The sequence below is a fragment of the Physella acuta genome, unplaced genomic scaffold (assembly GCF_028476545.2).
Source record: "Physella acuta isolate Inbredline_101_S28 unplaced genomic scaffold, ASM2847654v3 ptg000291l, whole genome shotgun sequence".
In the NCBI taxonomy this organism is placed as follows: domain Eukaryota; kingdom Metazoa; phylum Mollusca; class Gastropoda; family Physidae; genus Physella; species Physella acuta.
This window is the reverse complement of record NW_026731810.1, coordinates 1014795-1041449: the sequence shown is the minus strand read 5'-3', so window position 1 is coordinate 1041449 and position 26655 is coordinate 1014795. Positions and strand designations below refer to the sequence as shown.

The window sequence follows — 26655 nt, the reverse complement described above, 5'->3', positions numbered from 1 at the left end:
AGTCGTGCTACTGACAAAAAACATATAAAATATTAAACGACATCCTAAACAACAACACATTGAAAAACATTTACAATGGTAAACACGGAAATTACATGAAACTGTGTAAAAGAATTTTACCTGCCAAACACAACAGCCAAGGAAAAAGTCGCATACGCCGAAGATTCGAATTTTCTACTAGGGACAGGACAAAAAAAGGATTAAGGAGATATATTCACACAGTTAGCTGTGTAGATGGCGTTTTAATGATGGATATCAGGAAATGAAAACTGATATGATGATGGAATTGATGGAACGATATGCGGAGACAAATGGAGGGAACATAGATGGAGAGAGTGAGAGATTGTGTAAAAAAAAAGAAAATGGAGAGTACAACTAAAATTACATAAAGGGTTTAATTGTTGAATGTATATTCAACAGTTTGTTCCTCACTTCCTCACATAAATGAGGCAACAAATTAAAATAAAATGAACATACCTTGAAGTCCCGGATTCCGATCACCGGCTGAGGATATCTGAAAACAAGGAACTGTAGCTATAACTAATATTCAAAATTTAGCTCAGCCAAAAAAAAAAAATGAAAAAAAAAGTAAATAAATGTCAAAATTGGAGTCAATGTGACTTTACTTTAAAGCTTCCATTATCTTACAACAACAACGTTTCAAGTGGTCATCTATTATTACGACGCACCAACATGACATAAAAAAACACCGAACTTGGACGTATTGAGACAGAAATACGGTAAAACGTCCAGACACAACATGAGCTACATGAGAATATCGTCTCACGTTCATCTGACTGTAGGATCGTCCTGTGGTTCACAGCTTCGATCTGCCAGCAAATAAACGCGCTGCTGGTGTCTGTTGACAGGTTGTTGTTGGAGAAAATTTGGTGTTTTTATTTTGGGAAGTTTGTACTACAGCATTTTCTAGACTAGTGAAGTTTATACTAAACCATTTTCTAGACTAGTGAAGTTTGTACTAGACCATTTTCTAGACTAGTGAAGTTTGTACTACACCATTTTCTAGACTAGTGAAGTTTGTACTAGACCATTTTCTAGACTAGTGAAGTTTGTACTACACCATTTTCTAGACTAGTGAAGTTTGTACTGGACCATTTTCTAGACTAGTGAAGTTTGTACTACATCATTTTCTAGAATAGTAAAGTTTGTACTACACCATTTTCTAGAATTGTAAAGTTTGTACTCAACATTTTCTAGACTAGTGAAGTCTATACAATACATTTTATAGACTTGTGAAGTTATTTGATACCATTTTCTAAACTAGCTACTACTATACAAAAACATGTGAAACTTAATCGTTTGAACTTTGGTTAAGTACAAGGAAATTAGCGTTTATAACTTAGAAAACATATATAGTTACTTCTAGAGCAAATGTTTATGCATTCCCTATCTCTCCCTATATAACTTTTAAAGAAACATACACATTTTGCATGTGTATTTTACTAAGACTAGGGTTTAATTTTGTAATATAAAATATTGTTAAATTTTTATATTCAATTATCATGATCAATTTTAGTTTTTTTCCTAGTAATCGAACATTATCAAAACTAGACACTTTAAATTGTTTATGACCTTTTATAAAGTAATAGATTCTAATTAAAAAATATCGAAGTAGTAGGCCTATACTTCAAATATATTTCTTTAAAATCTCATAATTTTATGCATTTAAAACTTCAGTGGGTAGGTTTTAATTTAATTATGAATTGAGATTTGTTTCACATTTATTTATTGATTTTCCAATCTTCATTGAAAAGAAAAACGTGTTTTTTTTTTAAAAAAAAGCAACATTTTTATAATCAAAACTTGTATCTATCTTAGAACAATCCCTATACCATGATCGATGGCCATCAGACGCAGTAGCGTAACCCGAGTCTAGAGACAACAAGCGAGATACAGATTTGGACATGACAACATGCGGCAAAAAACTCCGCAATGGTTTGTGTAAACCTCCCCCCCCCCCAAATAAAATATTTTTTGTTCGCATCCAGGACCGATAACTCTGTTATGCAAGGTTGTTTCCCTTATTCTGAATACCTAGTCTTGTTTAGCAGAAAATGATAGTATCCGCTTTATATATTGTTTACAAATGAATCGTAATCGACCATTTATAGTGTAGTTTTCTTTAAAAATAACACTTTTTTAAATAATAATCAAATGAATGTCGGGTAAAATATATTTACATTCAATAAATGTGGAAGAAAAAGCGCTAAATTTTAAAACATTATCTATATATATAATTCTCCTCTTCGAGCCGTTAGAAAACAAGCTGCAAACGGTCTCCCTACCTCCCCACCCCTACATGGTTTTAGTGAGCTGTGTTCACTCTAAATGTTTACAAGCAGAGCCAACTATTTTAAACGTAGGGGGGGGGGGGGGAGGGGGGGGAGGGAGGGGGGGGGTGGGTGGGGTTATGGTCCTTAACGAGCTACTTATAGTGTTTTAAAGAAATATTTTCAGTGTCAGCGTTGGTACTGTCGAATTCACAAATTATGAATTATTGAAAATTAGAAACAACTAAATAGCGGCGTATGTTATGCCGCGGGCCGGCTCGTTAAGATAATTTCATAAGAGGAATGTATGTTCGGGCAAGTGGCTTTCGGGCATTTGTCGCATTTAGGCAAGTGTCCATTCGGGGAATCGGCCTTCGAGCAAACGGCATTAGGTCAAGTCTCTTTCTGAAAAACGTCCAGCTCCCTCTTGATCAATACACCTTCAGTGCTCAACTATTATCAAAAGGCTACTTACATATACTTCAATAGGCCTGGTAAGTAGGTAACCAACCAGTTCTACGGTTCAATAAAACCGGCATCAGCCTTACAATTGGTTGGTGACCTACTTACCAATTATGGCAATTATGTATAACATTTTTTTTAATATAACTTTTACCAAGTTGTAACGATATAAAAACTTCGCATTCTATCATATAAAATGACTGTAAGGCGTGATCACACCTTTCTGATATAGATGGGAATCGATACAATATTAAGGCAACAAGAATTTGATACAGTCAGAGAAAACAGCGATGTATTTAATTAACTTATGATGAATATGAAGTTCAGATATAAGATTTAACACCATTGCGCGCGATACTTTAAAGATGCGCGTATTTATTTTTGGCTTTGCATTTGTGTAGCATAACTCCTGTTAGGTGTAATACTAAATAAAAATTAATAAAATTAATTTGTATTTCTAAAATACACATCGAAATAGAATAAAACAGTTTTAGAACAAGCACATTTTAATTTATTTAGTCTGGTATAATTATTCTGCTTTACCATTAATATATCAAATAAATGTTTACTTTTTATAACAAAATTTAAACACCACAAATTTCTTACATCATATTTACTTTATAATAAAAATTTTCTAGTTATTGTGCCTGACGTTTAACAATTATCTAGGGACTTGAATAATCAAGTCGAAATACATAGTCATTTATTTAAAAACAACAGTTACAAGCGCTTTTCACATACAGCAGGGTCGGCAACCTTTTGAGACGAAAGAGCCAAAGTTACAATTTACAAAATTTCCCAGTTTTTAAAGAACCACTATGAACTAATATTGATTCATAGAAAAACATGTTTCGCACAAAAAAATCGTTTTAGCTAGCTTTGCTATGATTAAGTTAGTTATCAAATAATATAACTATAGGACAATCCCAATCCACTTTAGAAACCAATAACTTTGTTTTTTCTTTCTTTACGGACACCACTGGCTCAGGAGGTGTCTCACATAGCCAAGTAGCCCTCAACTCTGACTAACTGGCTTAGATATAGGTTTGATAACTGTATCGGTCGCTTCTGTCCTTCGGTTCTCACAGTGCTTATCTTCCACACTACTTGTTCCCCACGGTCCAGTACCTGGCTCCACTGTAGGATACTAATAACTAAAATACTTCGGTAGAGGGATGCATTCTGAATAAAATAACATTCCCCATTTAACGATATTCGAAAAAGTCGGCTCTTCAGCAGTGGCAAGCATGGAATAGTCGCCACGGGTCTGGCTACAGCACGGCTGTGGGGTTGGGCCTGGTGCCAAAGCGGCTGTCAGCTGTCCTTTTACTTTCTACCTCACCTATTCTCACTGTTCTCTGATGAGTTTTTTAATCCTATTTAAAGTTGTTTATGCTTTCAGTTTAATATTTTTATTTTAATATTTTTTTTTGTTTCTCATTACTTAGGTTTAGTATACCAGTTGGCGACCCCCCAGAAAGCCCTTCGCGACCCCCAAGGGGGTCTCGACCCCCAGGTTGGGAACCCGTGCTCTATAAGCTCAAGTCAATTAATGCCCTAGGTTAAAACATTTCATAAAACATGTTTGTATTTCTTTATATTCTCAATTATTTAGTTTTGATGCAATTTAAATCTTTAACGAATAAAGTTCCTTATTTATAAAAGAAAAACAATAGGGTTGACAAAAATGTGTAGCAAATACAATTTATTAATTTAAAAATACTTTTTCTAACAAGCAGCAATGTAAACACAAAGTAACGGATCATACACGCTTATACGTTGCTATTGTAGGTGGGAATCGTTGTAAGTATCTGGTAAAAGAACATTAATTAAGACATAAGTGACAAAAATATCTATACAGTCCTCAAACAGTTTTTTTTTATTCAATTGTCTTTGGTTTTGTGTGCATCATGTTTCTAAATAACTAAAACATAATAAAATACATTTTTATTTCTAAGGTAGAAATTTAAATTAAAAAAATGTATTGTTTGCGGAATACATGTTTAACTTTACCATACACAAAAATAAAATATTGTTTTAAGTTCCTTTTAAACTTAAATCGATTTTTGATGTTATTTAATTATTTATTGACAAATATTTAGTCGAAAAAAAGAACTTCTAATTTTAATTATGTAGGACCTGTAAACTAAGGTAATGCTAACTTCAAACTTAGATACGCTGTGGTAGCTCAATACACAAGTGCCCTATCATAAATTACTTTTAGATATGAGACGCCGTCTAGATAAAGTGTTATGTTTATAAACTCGAGTAAAATTTGAGAGCAGCAGGTTTCACAGTTTGTGGATAGAATTTATCATTTTCTAGCGTGCTCGTCCCCGCGCGTTGCCGCGGGGCTACAAGAAAGTCTGACAAAATATTTAAGAGGATTTTATCAAAGCGTTACCGCTATGATACATGTTCCGAGTATAGATTGGCGCGAGTAAATGTTGGTGCGAAATATAATTAAAACGCATTTCAATGCTGACGCGGAGGAAATATAGTGACTTTGTTTTCTTAAGTTAAATAATTAAAATGTAAGAAATGCATGCGCTACGTTTCTTGGATCATATGTATCGAGGCAGGGGTTTGCTTACACTACCGCCCAGCACGCCACACGGCGTGGTGTATGAAAGCCTGGAATGTACATTAATCATTCTCAGTTATAGTGAGTTAGAACACACTTCGTCGACCGTTTAGGTGTAGGGGACATAGCAGGTCACTCTCGGGTGCCCCCCAATTACAATACAGCAGGGGCGACGAGTACGGCCCATTGCTAAGTTTAATCTACGAATGTTTTGTGCCACAATGTCAATATTATAGGGTGCTCCTTAAAGCTTAAGTAGCCGCCATACTTTTATAATTTCGTATACATAGAAAAATCGCACCCTTCAGGGGCGCCGTCCTTGCGAAATTAAAGGAAGATATCTGCAGAAAGCACCCCAGGCGTGTTCTTAACAACTCCCCACAGTTTCATGGCGATCGGATAAAGGTTTCAACATTTAAATAGTTTTGTTTTACATCCCGTATATTGAGTAGAATCGAATCGCGCCCTACACATCGGATAAGTGTCCATTCACGCATTTGTCGCTTTTGGGCAATCGGCCCTTGGGCAAAAGGCATTAGGTCAAGCGTCTTTCTGGAAAACGTCCGGCTCTCATATATATATATATATATATATATATATATATATATATATATATATATATATATATATATATATATATATATATATATAATCTCCTCAGTGTCACACTTTGATCTATTTGTTAAACAATTATCCAAAGGCTACTTATATATATTTCAATGGGTGGCAATTATGTGTAACATTTTAAAAACATTAAAATAATACTTTAACAAAGTAGTAACGATGTAAAAACTACGCATCTTATCAGGTTAAATAACTGTAAGACGCGATCATATGTTTCTGAAATTGATGAGATTCGATAAAATATTAAGGCAACAAGAATTTGATACAGACAAAACAGCGATGCATTTAATTACTTTATTATCAATTTATAAAGTTCAGCTATACGATTTCACACCATTAAGCGCAATACTTTAAAGTTGCGCGTATTTATTTTTAGCTTTGTTTTTTTAAGCATAACTCCTATTAGGTGTAATACTAAATAAAAATTAATAAAATCAATTTGTATTTCTAAAGTTCAAATCGAAATAGAATGAAATCGTTTTTCTAACAAAAAGTTATTAATGTATTTAGTGTACTATAATGCTTCCACTTTACTATTTAACAAAACAAAATAAATGCTTACGTTTTATTACAACATTTAAACACCACACATTTCTTACATCATATTTACTTCATAATAATCTTTTTCTAGTGAATATGTTATCTAAAGTATACAATTATCTAGAGACTTGAATAATCAAGTCAAAATAAACTACAATGAAAACTGTAATTCTAAAACCAACATTGCATGGTAAACCTACGATGAAAATTATATGTCTGAGGCACACAGAAAGAAAGTAAAACATAAACTGAACCATATTCAATGACCCACTGTAACCGATAGGGAGGAACTGTCAAAGTTTTCTTATTCGTACGACACAACAGACCACTCAAACTCCTCATATAAAGAGAAGAGCACAGAGAAAAAAAAAGAAATACAAAATCACAATCTAACAAAAAATGCACGGAGGAAAAGAAAAGGCTTGTTACCGACAAAGATGAGTGGACCTAGGGACTACACACTACAAAGGATTGCTACTGAAAAAGATGAGTGGACATAGGGATTACACACTACAACGATGTATTTAACTTTCATATCATGAAATTAAAATTCCGCTAGAAGATTTTGCACCATTGCGCGGATTACTTCAATGCTGCACGTTGCTTTTTTTTTGGCTTAAGAAAAATATTAAGTAAGAAAAAATGTATATTATTTCTAAAGAAGAAATCAAAATGAAATAAAGTAGATTTTGAAAATAATAGCTTATTATATATTAAGTCTGGTATAAATGTGAAATTTTACCACCAACAACTCTAACATTAATTATTCAAAGTTCTTATAAAATTTAAACACCATAAATTTTATACATCATTTTAGTTTTATAATATAAAGCTTATTTTGGGTAATTGTTGCTTTGTTTAAAATTAATTATCTAGAGACTTGAATGATTAAGAAAAAAAAAAAAAAAAAAAAAAAAAAAAAAAAAAAAAAAAAAAAAAAAAAGAATGATTAAGTCGAAAAAAAAAGTACATTTAAATCATTTGCTAAATAATTGTTAGTAAAAAAATAAATTAAAAAAATGATCAAGTCGAATTAATAAAATTATAATATGTGCCAGTAAACTGGGGAAGGAGGGGGGGGGATTTCAAACTTATACGTATATTGATACTTCGATAGACAAGTGCCCTCACATACGAGATTTTTTAGAGCTATAATGATTTGCTTGAAAATACGAGTAAAATCTGAGATACAAAAAACCTAATCAACAATTTTTTGTAGTTTTTTATTGACCATCGACAAAATAATTCCAGCAACATGTTGAAACGTAGGAAGAAACAAACCGAAAAGGTTTAGTCTTAACAGTGTACAGAATGCGTGAACGAAGTGAAGATCATCCGCTTATTTGCTCCTCCCTACATCTCCACCAAACTTCCTTTATTAGATCAAGTCAATTAATCCCCAAGTTTAAAACATTTTATAAAACATGTTTTTACTTCTTTATATATTTTCAATTATTTAGTTTGATGCAAGTTACGTTTTTTAAAATAAAAGTTCCTTATTTGAAAATCAAACAAACATACATAAAAGGGTTGACAAAAATGTGTAGCAAATAAATTTATTAATTTAAAAATACCTTTTCTAACAAGCAGCAATGTAAACACAGAGTAACTGATGAGTTCACTTGACCGTTATACACGCTTATACGTTGCTGATGTAGGTGGGAATCGTTGAAAGTATTCGGTAAAAGACTATTTTGTACCCAGCAACATGATCACATTATTCCAGCATCGCTCTCTCTCCATATGCCAATGTCAATGAAACAGGTGAACTCTACTTCACCTACCACATAGACCGTAACGTTCTAAAGTGCACTTTTATATATAGGCGAAGACTATATTGTAGATCCCTTACTTATTTATAATCATACTTGAATGAATGACCGCTTGGCGATGCATCGTATTTCAATATACCTGCTTGGCACCCAATTTCCATTTTATGTCTTATTGCCGGATGTCGTGAAAACGAGACTAACCGTAATTAGCAGATAACTTCCAAAATTATTCGCATATGTTATTTATACTGTTTATATACATAAAAGAGTAAATAATAAAGCTATTAGTATTTTTTGTAGCAAAAACGGATCACCTATTTAGTAATAATAATTATTGTAAGTAGGCCGACTTCACGAAGTCAAAAAAAATTACGATGCGTGAGTCAAGAGAGTGTGACGTCATATATATATATATATATATATATATATATATATATGTATAATCTCCTTGCTGTCACATTTTACGCCTGAGGCTGATCCGAACACCTTCAGTGCTAAACTATTATCGCTTTGCTTCTGTGTAGCTTAACTCTTATTTAATAAGAAAGAATATATTCTAGTGTGAAAATAATTTTTTCTAAAGTAGAAATCAAAATGAAATAAAATATATTTTCAAAATAATTTTTTTTATCTATTTAGTCTGGAATAAATGTGAGATTTTACTACTAAAAATAACAACATTAATTATTTTCTTTTAATTTTTGTTCTTTTTAAAATTAAACACCGTAAATTTCACACAATATATTTGATTTATAATGAGTTTCTTCTTGTCGGCTATTTTTATAATTATCTAGAGAATTGAATGATCAAATAAATAAATAAAAATATATCATGCTGAATTAAATCAAATATAACATTAAGGGCCTGTTATCTGTAGAGAAGTTCAAACTTTTACATATATATTGGTAATTCGTAAGACAAGTGCCCTAACATAAGAGATTTGCGTTAAATACGAGTAAAATCTAAGATACAAGAAACCCAATAACAATTTTGTGGAGCTAGTTAATGACCTTTACCAGAATAATTCCCGCAATATGCTGAAACGGAAAACGAAACAAACCTCGATAGACAAGTGTTTTTAGCGGGCTGCAGGTAAAATTGTGGAGAGGAAAGTTAGGAAAGCACGGCAAAAAAGGCAAAGACCAGATATTAAAAAAAAGTATTTATGAGAATTAAATGAAATATACAAAACATTGTTCAGTAGTATTTAAATTCTATTATGTTAAATAGAGTTTTGTTAACTTGCTTTAAATGTAGGTAAATTGTAGCATTATGACTGTAGAAAATAAATTAAAGTTACTGAAAGTTAATGTTAAATTAACATAAATTAATGAGCTCAAGTCAATTAATGTTTGCTTTTTACATTATATTTTCAACGATTTACCTTTTTATAGCTTCAATGTTCAACAAAAGACTTAAAATGTTGGTTCCAAATGGTTCTAAATTTTTTTGCCAAAAAGCATATTTTTGTAAATGTAACTATAATTTTATCGCCTGCCAAATTTAAAAAAAAATATTTTATAAAAAATTTAGTATGATTAAATAAACATTTAATAATTATTATCCAAGTACCGTTGTAAATACCGCGCATCTTGTCAGGTTAAGTGACCGTAAGACGCGATCATACGTAGGTGAAATAGGATGGAAGTGATACAATTACATGATAACAAAGAACAGCGATGTATTTAAATATCTGATTATAAAAATAAAGTTTATCTAAAAGATTTCACACCATTTTGCGCAATATTTTAAATTTTTCGCGTATCTTTTTTTGGCTTTGCTTTAGTTTAGCTAACTCCTATTAGGTGTAATACTAAATAAAAATTGATACAATTAATTTGTTTTTCTAAGGAAATAATCAAAATGGAATAAAATAGTAATTTAAACAAAAGATGTTTAATTTATTGAGTGTGTTGTAATTCTTCCAATGTCCCATCAACAAAACAAAATAAATGTTTACGTTTTATTACAACATTCAAACACCATACATTTCTTACATCATATTTACTTTATTATAAGCTTTTTCTAGATATTATGTGTTTAAAGATGCACAATTATCTAGAGACTTGAATGATCAAGTCGAAATAAACAGAAGGAAGAAGAAAAGGTTGAGAAGACACCAGAGGAAAAACTGGCTGAGAAAATTAGACTACAAAAGATTCAAGAAGAACCTGATTTAAAATTAGCTAAAGGTTTATTTGGTGTAGGGGATGCATCTGGAATAGACAGCATGTATCCTGAAACAAAAGAACAGTTTGATCAATTTGAACAAGCTTTGAAAACAAAAATAACATTTTTTGAGAGTAGCAAACTGTATTCAGCATTTATAGAAAAACTTATCCATGATTTAACCTTAACCTTGCCTGCTGATGACATCAAATGAATTGGTATTTCATTAAATACACTGTATCATGAAAAGGAACGACAAAGGAGAGAACAGGCAAAGACTCAAAAGAAAAAGAAACCAAAGGCCACAATTAGAGTAGACAAGGCTGATGACTTAGGTTTGGCAGATGTTGCGGAAGGAGCATATTATGATGATGATGAGGATGATTTCATATAGCACTCCTGTACATAGTCTCTTTTTCTTTTTTTTTACTCATCATACTATGCTGTCTTTCCACTGTGCCTAATTTTTAATGACCTTTAGACATGTTAAACAGAGTAACTAAAAGAAGTCCAACATATTTGATTTTCTTTATTCTTGTATTGTCAAAAAAAAGTTTTACTATCCATCCATCATTTTCAAATTTTTTGTTATGCTCTTGGTTTTGGTCATTTAAAAAAAAAATCAGTTGTCAAAGTTATTGTATGAATGTTTTGTTTATAGCATTTATCTTCATTTATTTATGATTTTTAATAATTGATCATTATGGTACACTATGATTCATATTATGTGTGGTATTTTCTTTTGAAATAGAAATATGCATCAATAATAAGTAATATAAATAAAGCCTTTTGCTTATAAAAGAAGAAAAAGACATTCAACTTCAAGTGCAGGTACTTGATGTTTTTGTAGTGTAATAAACTACCTAGTCCTTAAATATGTAAATATTTGCTGCTGTAATTTTATAGCATGGAAAGATAAACACCAAGTCTAGTATAAAAACTGGTTCTAATACTTTTTATAATTCTAATTATTGAGGAAACTTTTTTTGAAAATAGACTATGACTTTCTTCAAGGAGGACATACAAAACCAGATTTTCAATGATGAAATAAATATCAAAATAACAAACAAAAAAGTCGAAATAAACTTGTGTAAACTTAAAACAAAATAAATAAAAATAAAAAATAAATAAATAAAAAAAAGTCGTAATAAACTGAAATAAACCGAGCGAAAAATAATTCACCGAGGTATTGACCTTAAATGACGTTTCGGCATGCGGGTATACTTTTTTCCCCTCGAAAAAACAAGGTATATTTCGCAGTTTACCGCCTCGCCATTTCGCTTTTCGTGCAATTTCCCAACACTCATCAGATTGCATTGTCATGGGGTCTAGACCCTCGTGCCGAGTTAGAAGTGCTCGAAATTTTGCTCGGCAGTTTCAATCTATGACAACAGAGTAAGCGAGTTAAATAAAAGGAAAAAGAGCTTCACTTCATTCAATATCATGCTGTTTTATTGTATTGACTTATACTCACAATGAATGGGCACTTAATTCCTGGAACTAGAATAGCAGTTGACTATTTTAATATAAAGGTAGTAGTGACAAATACATTCATTTTTTGACTCATCTTCATGGTGATCATACCATTGGGTTAACACCATCATGGAGAAAGACAATTTATTGTTCTGAAATCACTGCATTACTCTTGGAATTGAAATATCAGCTTCCCACAGATTTGCTAGTGGTTCTTCCACTTAATCAAGAAAAAAACAATACAAATTTGTTCCTCACAAAGCTTTACTGTTACAGCGTTTGATGCTAATCACTGTCCAGGAGCAGTTATGTTTTACTTTCAAGGAGATTTCGGCAGTGTCTTTTATACTGGGGACTTTAGAGTTTCCTACAATGTCCTTCAAGACTGCCGTCATTTGGCTGAAAAAATAGATTTGATGTTTATTGATAATACATTTTGTAGTCCAAAGTGTATTTTCCCCAGTAGGGATCAATGCTTTGATGAGATTCTAAACATTATAAAACAGCATTCCAATCATCAAGTTGTTATAGGTGTTCATAACTTGGGCAAAGAATCCATGCTGGCAAAGCTAGGCACTATTTTAAATGAATCTATAACAGTTTCACCTGATAGTTACAGGATTTGCCAAATACTTTTTTCTACCAATGTTTTTACTACATCCTTTATGTGTTCAAAGAAAAGTAGATTATGGACCATCTCATCAAATAAAATAACTCCAGTGTTGATAAACTACTAAATAATGAGACACCTATTATTGCTATAATTCCAACTGCTATTTTTACAGGTGTAAAGGTTCCTTTTGTAAATGAAAGAAATTTTTTTTATTATGCCATATTCTGATCATTCTTGTTACACAGAGCTACATGAATTTGTGGCAATAATGAGACCTTCCAAAGTAGTACCTATTGTTACATCAACTAGAGGACCAAGAGGTCAAGATTTGAACGAGAGAGTGGATATGTCTTGTTTTGATCAATTCCTCTTCAATAGACCTTCTATGTATCTGAGAGACTTTAGTGTAGGACGAAAGCAATGTTCTTTTGAGAGAAGTACTCATATGTAAACAAGCAGAATACAAGCTGTGATAAACAAGAAATGTGTTCCTAAGGAACACTTGAATGTAATACAGTGTTCTATCAAATCTACAAACATGGTAAGAAGGGATACATGTTCTCAAACTATTAGAAAAAAGGCCAGGGTTTGTGTGAGAAAAAAAATAAAAAGAATTGTTTATGATGAGCATGCATCACCCAAGCCTGTAGAAATAAAACTTTCTGCTGCCCTTCTTACAGAAGGGAGTTGTGACAAAATTTATAGTGTTCTGGAGGCTCAAAGTATTCATGCTTCAAACCAAACCCCTCTTGAATTAAAGGATGGTCGTTTGTATAATAAACTGGTGCATAAAAACAGTAAGGCATTACAGAAATCTCAGCAAGAATGGTTGGATGAAGTATCTTATAATGATTTGAATGTTCTTAAACAAGAAATAAAAGAAAGTACAAACTCAGAATTCCTAGAGAATATCACAGAATGTGTATTACCACAAGTTGATACTAGAAGTTCTTCAACTTCCAAGTTAAATAGTGCTGAATTAAAATCAACCCTAAGCACTTATAAGAATCTTAGAACAGAGCACAGAAAATTTATCAACCGTGTGCAATCATTTTTAACTAGCTAATTTTCACAAAAGCTATTCATCAAGTTCAAACTTAAACCTAAGCAGTTGTGTGTGGTGTATACGTTTAAAATAAAACTGAAAGAAAGAAAAAAAAGTTGAAATAAACTACAAGCAAGCGATTATGAAAACTGTAATTCTAAAGCCAACATTGCAAGGTAAACCTACGCTGAAAAATAAAAACCTTTTTCTAGTTGATAGTAGAGTCTTAGAAAAGACAATTCAATCAATTATCTAGAGACTTGAATGATCAAGTCGAAATAAACTGAACAGTATTCAATGAGTCCCTTACCGTTAGAGAGGAACTGCCAAAGTTTTCTTCTCAAACTCCTCAGCTGAAGACGAAAGCACAGAGGAAAAAAGGGAAATACTAAATCACAATGTCATAAAAACATTGCATGGAGGAAAAGAAGAGACTTGATACTGACAAAGATGAGTGGACTTAGGGACTACACACTACTAACGCTTGCTACTGACAAGATTAGTGGGCCTAGGGACTACAAACTACAAAGGCTTGCTACTGACAAAAAAAAAACATATAAAAATATTAAACGACATCCTGAACAACAACACATTGAAAGATTTTTACAATGGAAAACACGGAAGTTACATGAAAGGGAAAATAATCAACAGCTTAAAACTTAACAAAGTACCAAAATCTGACGGACTGAACTAAATAGTGAATTTTATCAAACCATCGAGTAAACGCCGCACTAAAAAAAATATATGGAAGAGAATATTGTGCAACTGATTTCAGTACATGTACCCACACAAATTATAGACACTTATCTTTTAACAGATTCGGATGGTTGTGAATCGGCTCTATTTCTTTAGACCACAACACTATACGATACATGCTGATCTAAATCGTTCAACCTCTCTTGATAAATACACTTTCAGTGGTCAACAATCATCTAACGCTGAAGTATAAATACAGTGTTGATGAGAATATATAATACATAATTTTATTTGAATAATTCATTTGCCAACTTGTAACTATGATAAAATTCTGCTCTGTTCACGTGACTGTGAGACAAGACCATACTTTGAAGTTGCAGGTTGGAATCTATTTAACTGTGTGGAAACAACACTTGATTAAGACACACAGAACAACGATATATTTTAACTTTTCTAATCATTACGTCAAAATTCAGCTAGAAGATTTCACACCCTTGCACGCAACAATTTGATGTTGCGCGTATATTTTTACTTTCTCGTATATACGAAGTAGCCTATAGAGAAAGTCTTGTAATCGTGCAAAAAAAAAAAAAAAAAAACGAGATTTTTACAAATCTCGACGTTTTACATCTCACTGATACGGAAAAACATAATTTTGCAATCTTGTCCGTATGTCTGTGTGTCTGTCTGTGTGTCTGTGTGTGTGTGTGTGTATGTAAACACGATTACTTGAGTACCGTTACAGCTAGGTTGATGAAATTTCATATATAAGTATTTTATCAAAATCGTTAATCCGTATCAACTTTTGAGCGATTTCCGATAACCGGAAGTGGTAATTTTTCTACTTTGAATTTTTCAAAAACCTATAACTTGAGTACTATTTCAGATAGATAAATGAAATTTCACATTTAAGTAAAAGATCTAATTTTCTACCTTCTGTCAAATTTTGAGTAATTTTCGTTGACCGGAAGTACTAATTTACGCTATTTCCGATTTCTCAAAAAACTAATGTAAATTTTTAAAGTACTAATAATATTGCGCACTATTATGCACTTTTTTATTTGGCGTTCACTTGGTGTGCAATTCTTTTGTCTACGAGATTTTATTCTATTTTTAAAACTTTAAGTATTTAAAATGGATTAAAAATCATGTCTATATCCCGAGTTCCCATCCCCTGTTATTTTATATAAAAACGAGCCGGCCCGCGGCATAACATACGCCGCTATTTAGTTGTTGTTTTTTCTACTTTTTAGTAATTCATAATTTGTGAATTCGACAGTACCAACGCTGACACTGAAAATATTTCTTTAAAACACTATAAGTAGCTCGTTAAGGACCATAACCCCCCCTTCCTCCCCCCCCCCCCCCCCCCAACGTTTAAAATCGTTTCAAACTAAATTATATGCCCCTAATAGCCGTCACTAAACCTGACTCCACGAAGGTAAACATAGCGTGAACCACAGCTCACTAAGACCATGTAGGGGTGGGGATGGTAGGGAGCTCGTTTACAGCTTGTTTTCTATCGTCTCCCAGAAGAGAATTATATATATATAGATATTCGAGAAAGTTTTGGGGAGATCACTCCCGGTTTATTTTTTATTGTTTCGCTTTGCTTTTGTGTAGCTTAACGCCTATTTAATAAGAAAGAAAATATTTTAGTGTAAACATAATTTTTTTTCTGAAGTAGAAAGCAAATAAAATAAAATATATTTTCAAAATAATAAGATTTTATATATCTAGTCTGGAATTAATGTGAAATTTTACTACTAAAAATAATAACATTAACTATTTTCTTTTAATTTTTGTTCTTTTAAAAATTAAACACCGTAAGTTTCACACAATATATTTGTTTTATAATGAGTTTCTTCTTGTTTAATGCTGTCGACTAGTTTTTATAATTTTCTAGAGACTTGAATAATCAAGTCAAAAAAATAAATAAAAATATGATCAAGGCCAATTAAATAAATTATAACATTAATGCGCTTGTAAACTTTAGAGAACATGTAAGACAAGTGCCCTAACATACAAGATTTTTTCAGAGCTCAGATTTGCGTTAAATACGAGTAAAATCTGAGCTACAAGAAACCCAATAACAATTTTGTGGAGCAAGTTAATGACCTTTACCAGAATGATTCCCGCAACATTTTAAAACGGAGGAAGAAACAAACCTCGATAGACAAGTGTTTTTTAGCGGGCTGCAGGTAAAATTGTGGAGAGGAAAGTTAGGAAAGCACGGCAAAAAAGGCAACGACCGGATATTATAAAAAAGTATTTATGAGAATTAAATGAAATATACAAAACATTGTTCAGTAGTATTTAAATTCAATTATGATAAATAAAAGTTTAGTTAACTTGCTTTAAATGTAGGTAAATTGTAACATTATGAGTGTAGCAAATAAATTTAAATTAACGGAAATTAAAGGTTAAATTAAGTCAATTAATGTTTGCTTTTTACATTATATTTTCAACGATTTACCTTTTAAAAGCTTCAGTGTTCAACAAAAGACTTAAAAAGTGGGTTCCAAATGGCTCTAAATTTTTGTTGCCAAAAAGCATATTTTTATAAATGTAACTATAATTTTATCGGTTGCAAATTTAAAAAAAAAGATTTTTTTTCAAAAAATTAGTATGATTAAATTAACATTTAATGCTTATTATCCAAATACCGTATTAAACACCGCGTATCTTGTCAGGTTAAGTGACCGAAAGACGCGATCATACGTAGATGAAATAGGATGGAAAGGATATAATTATATGATAACAAAGAACAGCGATGTATTTAATTATCTGATTATGAAATTAAAGTTTATCCAAAACATTTCACACCATTTTGCGCAATATTTTAATGTTGCGCGTATTTATTTTTGGCTTTGCTTTTGTTTAGCTAACTCCTATTAGGTGTAATACTAAATAAAAATTTATAAAATTAATTTGTCTTTCTAAGGAAATAATCGAAATGGAATGAAATAGTTTTTTTTAAACAAAAGATGTTTAATTTATTTAGTGTGGTATAATTTTTCCAATTTCCCATCAACAAAACAAAATAAATGTTTACGTTTTATTACAACATTTAAACACCACACATTTCTTACATCATATTTACTTCATTAAAAACTTTTTCTAGTAAATATGTGCGTAATTATATACAATTATCTAGAGACTTGAATGATCAAGTCGAAATAAACTACAATCCGATAATGAAAACTGTTATTCTAAAGCCACCATTGCAAGGTAAACCTACGCTAAAAATTAAAAACTTTTTTCTACTTGATAGTAGAGTCTTAGAAAAGACAATTCAATCAATTATCTAGAGACTTGAAAGATCAAGTCGAAATAAACTGAACCGTATTCAATGAGTCCCTTACCGTTAGAGAGGAACTGCCAAAGTTTTCTTATTCGGACGACACGAAAGACAACTCAAACTTCTCATATAAAGAGAAAAGCACAGAAGAAACAAAGGCAAATTCAAAATCACAATCTAACAAAAAAAATGCACGGAGGAAAAGAAATGAGTTGCTACTAACAAAAATGATCGGCTCTAGGGACTACACACTACAAAGGCTTGCTACTTACAATGATGAGTGGGCCTAGGGAATACACACTACAAAAGCTTGCTACTGACAAAGATGAGTGGGCCTAGGGACTACACACTACAAAAGCTTGCTACTGACAAAGATGAGTGGGCCTAGGGACTACACACTACAAAGGCTTACTACTGACAAAGATAAGTGGACAAAAAATTTAGTATGATTAAATAAACATTTAATGCTTATAATCCAAATACCGTATTAAACTCCGCGTATCTTGTCTGGTTAATTAAATGACCGTAAGACGCGATCATACGAATGTGAAATAGGATGGAAGTGATACAATTATATGAAAATAAAGAACAGCGATGTATTTAATTATCTGATTATGAAATTAAAGTTTATCCAAAAGATTTCACACCATTTTGCGAAATATTTTAATGTTGCGCGTATTTATTTTTGGCTTTGCTTTAGTTTAGCTAACTCCTATTAGGTGTAATACTAAATAAAAATTAATAAAATAAATTTGTTTTTCTAAGGAAATAATTGAAATGGAAAGAAATATTTTTAAAAAACTGTTTTTAATTTTTACAGTGTGGTATGATACTAAAACTTTACCATTAACAAAACAAAAAAAGAATTCTTACGTTTTATTACAACATTCAAACACCACACATTTCTTACATCATATTTACTTTATAAGAAAGCGTTTTATATTAAATAGCGTTCCTTTGCATACTTTTATGTAAACAATTATCTAGAGACTTGAATTATCAAGTCGAAATAAACTGAACCATATTCAATGACCCCTCAACTAAAAGAAAGGAATTGTCAAAGATTTCTTATTCGGAAGACAAAAAAGACCACTCAACCCCAAAGGTGAAGACGAAAGCATAGAGGAAAAAATGGAAATATAAAAAGACAATCTCACAAAAAAAGCATAGAGTAAAAGAAAAGGCTTGCTACTGACAAAGATGAGTGGGCCTAAGGACTACACACTACAAAAGCTTGCTACTGACAAAGATGAGTGGGCCTAAGGACTACACACTACAAAAGCTTTCTACTGACAAGATGAGTGGGCCTAGGGACTACACACTACAAAAGCTTGCTACTGACAAAGATGAGTGGGCCTAGGGACTACACACTACAAAGTCGTGCTACTGACAAAAAACACATAAAAATATTAAACGACATCCTGAACAACAACACATAGAAAGACATTTACAATGGTAAACACAGAAATTACATGAAACTGTATAAAAGGATTTTAACTGCCAAAAGTCGCATACGCTGAAGATTCGAATTTTCTACTAGGGACATGACAAAAAAAAAAGATTAAGGAGATATATTCACACAGTAAGCTGTGTAGATGGCGTTTAAAATAATGGATATCAGGAAATGAAAACTGATATGATGGAATTGATGGAACGATATGCGGAGAGAAATGGAGGGGAGATAGATGGAGAGGGAGATAGATGGGGAAAAAAGAAAATGGAGAGTACAACTAAAATTACATAAAGGGTTTAATTTTTGAATGTATATTCAACAGTTTGTTCCTTAATTCCTTAATTCCTAACACAAATGTGGCAACAAATCAAAATAAAATTAACATAGGCCCTACCTTTATATGAGGTCGGGAGAAAAAGTGAATCATTTCTTTAATTCCCAGGTTCCGATCACTGGCAGAGAATATCTGAAATCAAGGAACTGTAGCTATAACAAATATTCAAAATTTAGCTAAGCCAAAAATACAATAAAAAAAAAAGTAAGTAAATGTCAAAATCTGGGTCAATGTGACTTTACTTTAAAGCTTCCATTATCTTACAACAACAACGTTTCAAGTGATCATCTATTATTACGACGCAGAAACATGACATAAAAAACACCGAACTTGGACGTATTGAGACAGAAATACGGTAAAACGTCCAGACACAACATGAGCTACATGAGAATATCGTCTCACGTTCATCTGACTGTAGGATCGTCCTGTGGTTCACAGCTTCGATCTGCCAGCAAATAAACGCGCTGCTGGTGTCTGTTGACAGGTTGTTGTTGGAGAAAATTTGGGTGTTTTTATTTTGGGAAGTTTGTACTACAGCATTTTCTGGACTAGTGAAGTTTGTACTACACCATTTTCTAGACTAGTGAAGTTTGTACTACACCATTTTCTGGACTAGTGAAGTTTGTACTACACCATTTCCTAGACTAATGAAGTTTGAACTACACCATTTTCTAGACTAGTGAAGTTTGTACTACACCATTTTCTAGACTAGTGAAGTTTGTAACACACCATTTTCTAGACTAGTGAAGTTTGTACTACACCGTTTTCTAGACTGGGGAAGTCTATACAATACATTTTATAGATTGGTGAAGTTATTTGATACCATTTTCTAAACTAGCTACTACTATACAAAAATATGTGAAACTTAATCGTTTGAACTTTTGTTAAGTCCAATGAAGTTAGCGTTTATAACTTAACTTAGAAAACATATATAGTTACTTCTAGAGCAAATGTTTATGCATTCCCTACCTCTCCCTATATAACTTTTAAAGAAACGTGCAAATTTTGCATGTGTGTTTTACCAAGGTTAGGATTTAATTTTGTAATATAAAAATATTGTTAAAATTTTATATTCAATTATCATGATCAATTTTAGTTTTTTTCCTAGTAATCAAATATTATCAAAACTAGACACTTTAAATTGTTTATGACCTTTTATAAAGTAATAGATTCTAATTAAAAAATATCGAAGTAGTAGGCCTATACTTCAAATATATTTATTTGAAATCTCATAATCATAGGTTTTAATTTAATTATGATTTGAGATTTATTTCACATTTATTTATTGATTTTTCAATCTTCATTGAAAAGAAAAACTTTGTATTTAAAAAAAACTTTTCTTTAATCAAAATTTGTATCTATCAACAATCCCTATACCATAATCGATGGCCTCAGACGCAGTAGCGTAACCCGAGTCTAGAGACAACAAGCCAGATACGGACTTGGACATGACAACATGCGGCAACAAACTCCGCAACGGTTTGTGTTAACCCCCCCCCCTCAATAAAAATATGTTTTGTTCGCATCCAGGACCGATAACTCTGTTATGCAAGGTTGTTTCCCTTATTCTGAATAAATAGTCTTGTTGAGCAGAAAATGATAGTATCCGCTTTATATAATGTTTACAATTCAATCGTAATCGACCATTTATAGTGTAGTTTTCTTTAAAAATAACACTTTTTTCAATAATAATCAAATGAATGTCGGTTAAAATATATTTACATTCAAAAGATGTGGAAGAAAAAGCGCTAAAGTTTAAAACAGGATTAAGATAATTTCATAAGAGGAATGTATGTTCGGGCAAGTGGCTTTCGGGCATCTGTCGCATTTAGGCAAGTGTCCATTCGGGAAATCGGCCTTCGAGCAAACGGCATTAGGTCAAGTCTCTTTCTGGAAAACGTCCAGCTCCCATATATATATATATATATATATATATATATATATATATATATATATATATATATATATATATATATATATATATATATATATATATATACATAAATATGTATATGATCTATTTGTACATTGGTAATCCTTCTTGATCAATACACCTTTCCATCTTAATCAAATGTTGGTTTCCATATAATTTTATCACTTCCTACCTGTATCAGCTACGTATGGTCGCGTCTTACGGTCAGTGGCGGAACTAAAAAAAATGTCTGGGTCCCCTACCCTGTATATATATATATATATATATATATATATATATATATATATATATATATATATATATATATATATATATATATATATATATATATAATCTCCTTATTGTCACATTTTACTCCAGAGGCTGATCTATTTGTTCATTGGTAATTCCTCTTGATCAACACTCTTTCAGTGCTCAACTATTATCCAAAGGCTACTTACATATACTTCAATAGGTCTGGTAAGTAGGTCACACACCAGTTCTACGGCCCAATAAAACCTGCATTAGCCTTAGAACTGGTTGGTGACCTACTTACCAGCCCTATTGGTGGCAATTAGGTATAACATTTTTTTTTTAAAATAAAACTTTTACCAACGATGTAAAAACTGCGCATATTATCATATAAAAGGACTGTAAGGCGCGATCATACCTTTCTGATATAGATGGGAATCGATAAAAAATTAAGGCAACAAGAATTTGATCAAGACGGACAAAACAGAGATATATTTAATAAACTTATGATGAATTTGAAGTTCTGATATACGATTTCACACCATTGCGCGCAATACTTTAAAGTAGCGCGAATTTATTTTTGGCTTTGTATTTGTGTAGCATAACTCCTATTAGGTGTAATACTAAATAAAAATTAATAAAATTAATTTGTATTTCTAAAATACACATCGAAATAGAATAAAACAGTTTTAGAACTAACAGATTTTAATTTATTTAGTCTGGTATAATTATTCTGCTTTACCATTAATATATCAAATAAATATTTACTTTTTATAACAAAATTTAAACACCACAAATTTCTTACTTCATATTTACTTTATAATAAAAATTTTCTAGTTATTGTGCACGACGTTTCACAATTATCTAGAGACTTGAATAATCAAGTCGAAATACATACAGTCTGGGTGAAGCCTGCGGCTGGGTTTCGTTCGCATCTCGTTCTTTGTCGTGGAAGGAACAACAGCGTTTCTGTCGTCGTCCGCTGAAAACCACGCAATTTTACAATGCCTGGAACAAAGGGTGATGTTGCTGTTGAGTCAGAAACAAAAGAGACCACAGATCCAATTGTAGCAAAGACAGTTGAAGATGTGAAAGGCAAAGCTGATGAGGCTGATGCTGAAGCAGAAGAACAAACAGAAGAAAACACAAAAACAGAAGATTCAGAAGAAAATACAAATGAAAATGCTAGCTCAGAAGAGACAGAATAAAAAACAGAAGAAACAACAGCAGAAAAGCGATCTGTAGATGAAAAAGAAAGTGAAGATGCAGAAGATGAAAGTCCGAAGAAAAAGGCAAAGACAGACTCAAATGTATCATCGAATGGCACCACAGAAACAACTGAATTTGCTTAGTTCTATTATATATATAATTTTTTTTCCTTTTCATTTTGAACTTAATCACAAACTTGTAAAAATGTGTTTATCATCATGTTCAGGAGAAAACTGAGATATTTATAGTCAGGTTGTACACTTCATCATGATTCTCATCATTTGTACTGTTCTTGTAATAAACATCTTAATGTAAAAAAAAAAAAAAGTCGAAATACATAGTCATATATTAATAAACAACAGTGTTACAAGCGCTTTTCACATACAGAAATCAGTTAGACAAGGTTGTCCTACTATACATCCTTAGCTTAGAACCCCTACTAGAAAACATTAGACAGGACAACTCGATTAAAGGACTGTACATTCCAAACCCGGTAGGCAAGAAAATACTTGCATACGCAGACGACACTACTTTCTTAGTACAAACAGAAAAAGCAATACAGACTGTAATAAAAAAATTCAACAACTTTGAGAAAGAAAGCGGGGGAAAAATAAACGCAGAAAAATCAAAAGTAATGGGTATATGCAAATGGAAAGGTAACGATAATTATCACATAGACATAACAATAACTGACAAACTCAGAATCTATGAAATAACCTATACCAGCGATTCCACAAAAAACGACCATGAAAATTGGGCCACACTGAAAAATAAAATAAATCACAATCTGGAAAAATACCAATACTGCACTACAACCATTTTTGCCAGAGCTGCATTAGTAAACAGATCTATCATTCCAAAAATAATTTTCGTAGCAACGAACTCTACAATACCCAACTCATTTATTAAAAAAACGAACAAGCACATTAGAGAGTTTATTTTCAAAAACACGATTAGAAACTTTAGCCACAAAACCTTAATACAAAACAATTATATGGAGGTATAGGGCTACGCGACATTCATACTAAAATAAACACCTTCCGATTAAAACATCTGGATAGAATAAGGATAGAACCACATTATCATCCATTAGCACAATACTACATAGGGCATTTTAAAATTAAAAATCATAACACCACACTATGGGGAAAATGACATAGGCAGCTTTTATAATTATAAAGGAACGCTAGCAATATTCCAAGGAAACAAAAGCATTATTGGGGAAGACACAAAAAAAAAGATATACGACATCCTAATCAAACAACAAGCGACATCCTTATACCCGAGAATTAGTTGGACCAGGGAACACAATATAATAGACATTAAAGATACATTAAGAAACCTACATAATGAACGCATTACACCAAAGAAAGGGAAGTGACATACAGCCTGATTTTTAATACAACTCCAGTTTCACGAAATACAAAGTCCAATCAAAATGTTAAAATAACATGTCAAACACAAGATACACAAGAAACTGAGAAACACATGTATTTAGATTGTTTATTAGTACAGAAAGCATAGCAAACACTTGCGAAAATATTAAAAACCACCAATGAAACAGCCACAACAAATAAAGCAATCACACTTAATTTAATTAACACGACTAGACAAAGAACAGAAGAAGAAAACAGACGAGTAGCAACGGCTATTTAAAGATCGACTGTATGGCAAATTAGGAATAAATTCAGATATATTTTTTACAAAATACACGGACACCGAGTTAAAAGAAATATTACAGGCAAAGCTAAGACATAGACTGGGAACTCTCACTTAACTGGGAAAAAAATGTACAGGAAAGCAATAAATAAAATATTAATTTTAATTTAGACAGTCTCAAGCCAAACATCACTCGATCAGCCCTCAAGTAAATTAACATTAGAACAATCTTCTGTTTCCCAGGTTTTATACAAGTGCACAACCTGAATGGTAGAAAGAGATACACACCTCACCCCCACCCACCCACACACTTCCCCCCACTCAACCGGACAGGCGGATATTTCAAGTTAGCGTGCCCTCATTGCCAAGGGTCAATTTTATGTCATGGAGATTTTTGGAATGATAGATCAGTATGAGTATTACAGAGACACTTCTCCCAAGGTCGTTTCTATTTCTGTCCATGTATGACTACAATGTAAACTTTTGACTCCGCAGCTAAGGACGGAGCACAGTAAACTAAGCAGTCAAGAGAAACCTAGTTTGCACACCTTATTTAAGTCTAGTTATAATGCCATTTTATTTTCTCCCTTTGATTATTATATATGCAATTGATGTTCATGTCTTTACTGCTGTGTAAAACGATCAAACAAATTATTATTACTGATTTAAATAATTAAAACAATTGAATTAATAAAAAAAACTGTTCGAGGACTGTATAGATATAGATGTTTGAAAGGGAAGAATGTTTGCTTTGATGTGTCTCTTTGTAATAATATAACTTTTCCGATTGCTTAAAATTTGTATCATTTTAATTCTCTGTAATCACACATTTATTTCAGTTCTACTTAAAAACCCAAATTCTACCCCGCCCCCCCCCCTCACCCACCACGCCGAGGGAAAATAAAACCCTTGAATCATCATTTAATTACACATTTGCATTTTCAGGTTGGTTTTTTTTTTATTTTTGAAATTTTGTTTTATATTTAGACGTTTTGTATTAGATTTATGTATAAGTAAACCATCTTAAATAAATGAAAGTAGGCTACAAGTAAGAAAGAAATATTACTATTGTAAATCTGTATCAGTCCTCACAAGCTTTAGCTTTGCTTTTGTGTAGCTTAACTCATGATTAATAACTAATTTTAAGTTAAAAAGAAATTTTACCACTAATAATTATAACATTAATTTTGAAAAGTTCTTATAAAATCAAACACCATAATTTTCATACAACATTTCAGCTTTATAACTTATAGTTGTGTTAGGACAGTGGTTGCTTTCATTGGCTTTATTTGTCCTTTTAACAAGTAAACATCATAATTTCTTCCAAAATTTTAGTTTTTATAATATAAAGTTACTCATACTTAATGGTTGCTTTATTTGGTATAATTATCTAGCTAGAGACTTGAATGATCAAGAGAAATTAATTAATTTATAGTATTAATGTGCTAGTAAACTGTAGGGGATTTCAAACTTATATGTATATTGATACTTCGACAGACTTGCTTTCAATTTCCATTTTCAAAAATTGAAGCATTTAGCGCGTATCAAGTTTGTAAGCTAATGTTACCAAAAAGGTTTAGCATTAACAGTGTTGAAATTACTCGAACGAAGCGGAGATGATCCGACTATCTCTTCCTCCCTACATCTCTGCCAACCATCCTCTATAACAGTGGTTCCCAATCTTTTTCGAGTGGCGACCCCCTTTTAAAAAAGTAAGTGACCCGCGACCCCCATAAAATTAAAAAGCCGAATTTAGTATGGAAATTAATAAGCACTAAAATAAGATTTTCTACAAGATTTTCAATATGAACTACTCTTAATAACTGTTTTAATACGATGAGTAAAATTGCATGCTATTTACTAAACATTCGCGGTTAAGTTATTGTTAACGCCAACCTATGTCATTATCAACATTCAATTTAATTCTTAATTTTGTTTTTAATCGGAGAATATTGTTGAAAGGCTATTCTTGAAAAGTCAATAAATTTTACTTTTGGGTATGAATGGTAAATAATACACCAAAATTGTGTGAGCAGTTCTTCATCTTAGGCGGAATCATTCTGCAAATCAAATAATTCATCTTGTAATTCATCGGAAATGCTGGCAACATCAAGGGAAGTAGAGAATTGGTAATGCGTCAATGCAGATTCTTCTTCTTTCAGCTCAGAGAAATAGCGCCGCAGTTCGTTTTCAAGAGATCCAAGATGCCCAGAAATCGCTTCTTTCAAAATTTTAATTATCTCACAATCAGATTCATCTACCACAC

The 26655-nt window shown here is 31.9% G+C and overlaps 2 pseudogenes; both read left to right on the top strand.

Moving 5' to 3' along the window:
• The first annotated feature begins 262 nt into the window (after nt 1-262).
• LOC131939741 (eukaryotic translation initiation factor 3 subunit J-like) lies at nt 263-11461 on the top strand (annotated as a pseudogene).
• A 10963-nt stretch (nt 11462-22424) lies between these two features.
• On the top strand, nt 22425-23016 carry LOC131939751 (uncharacterized; annotated as a pseudogene).
• The last annotated feature ends 3639 nt before the right edge of the window (nt 23017-26655 follow it).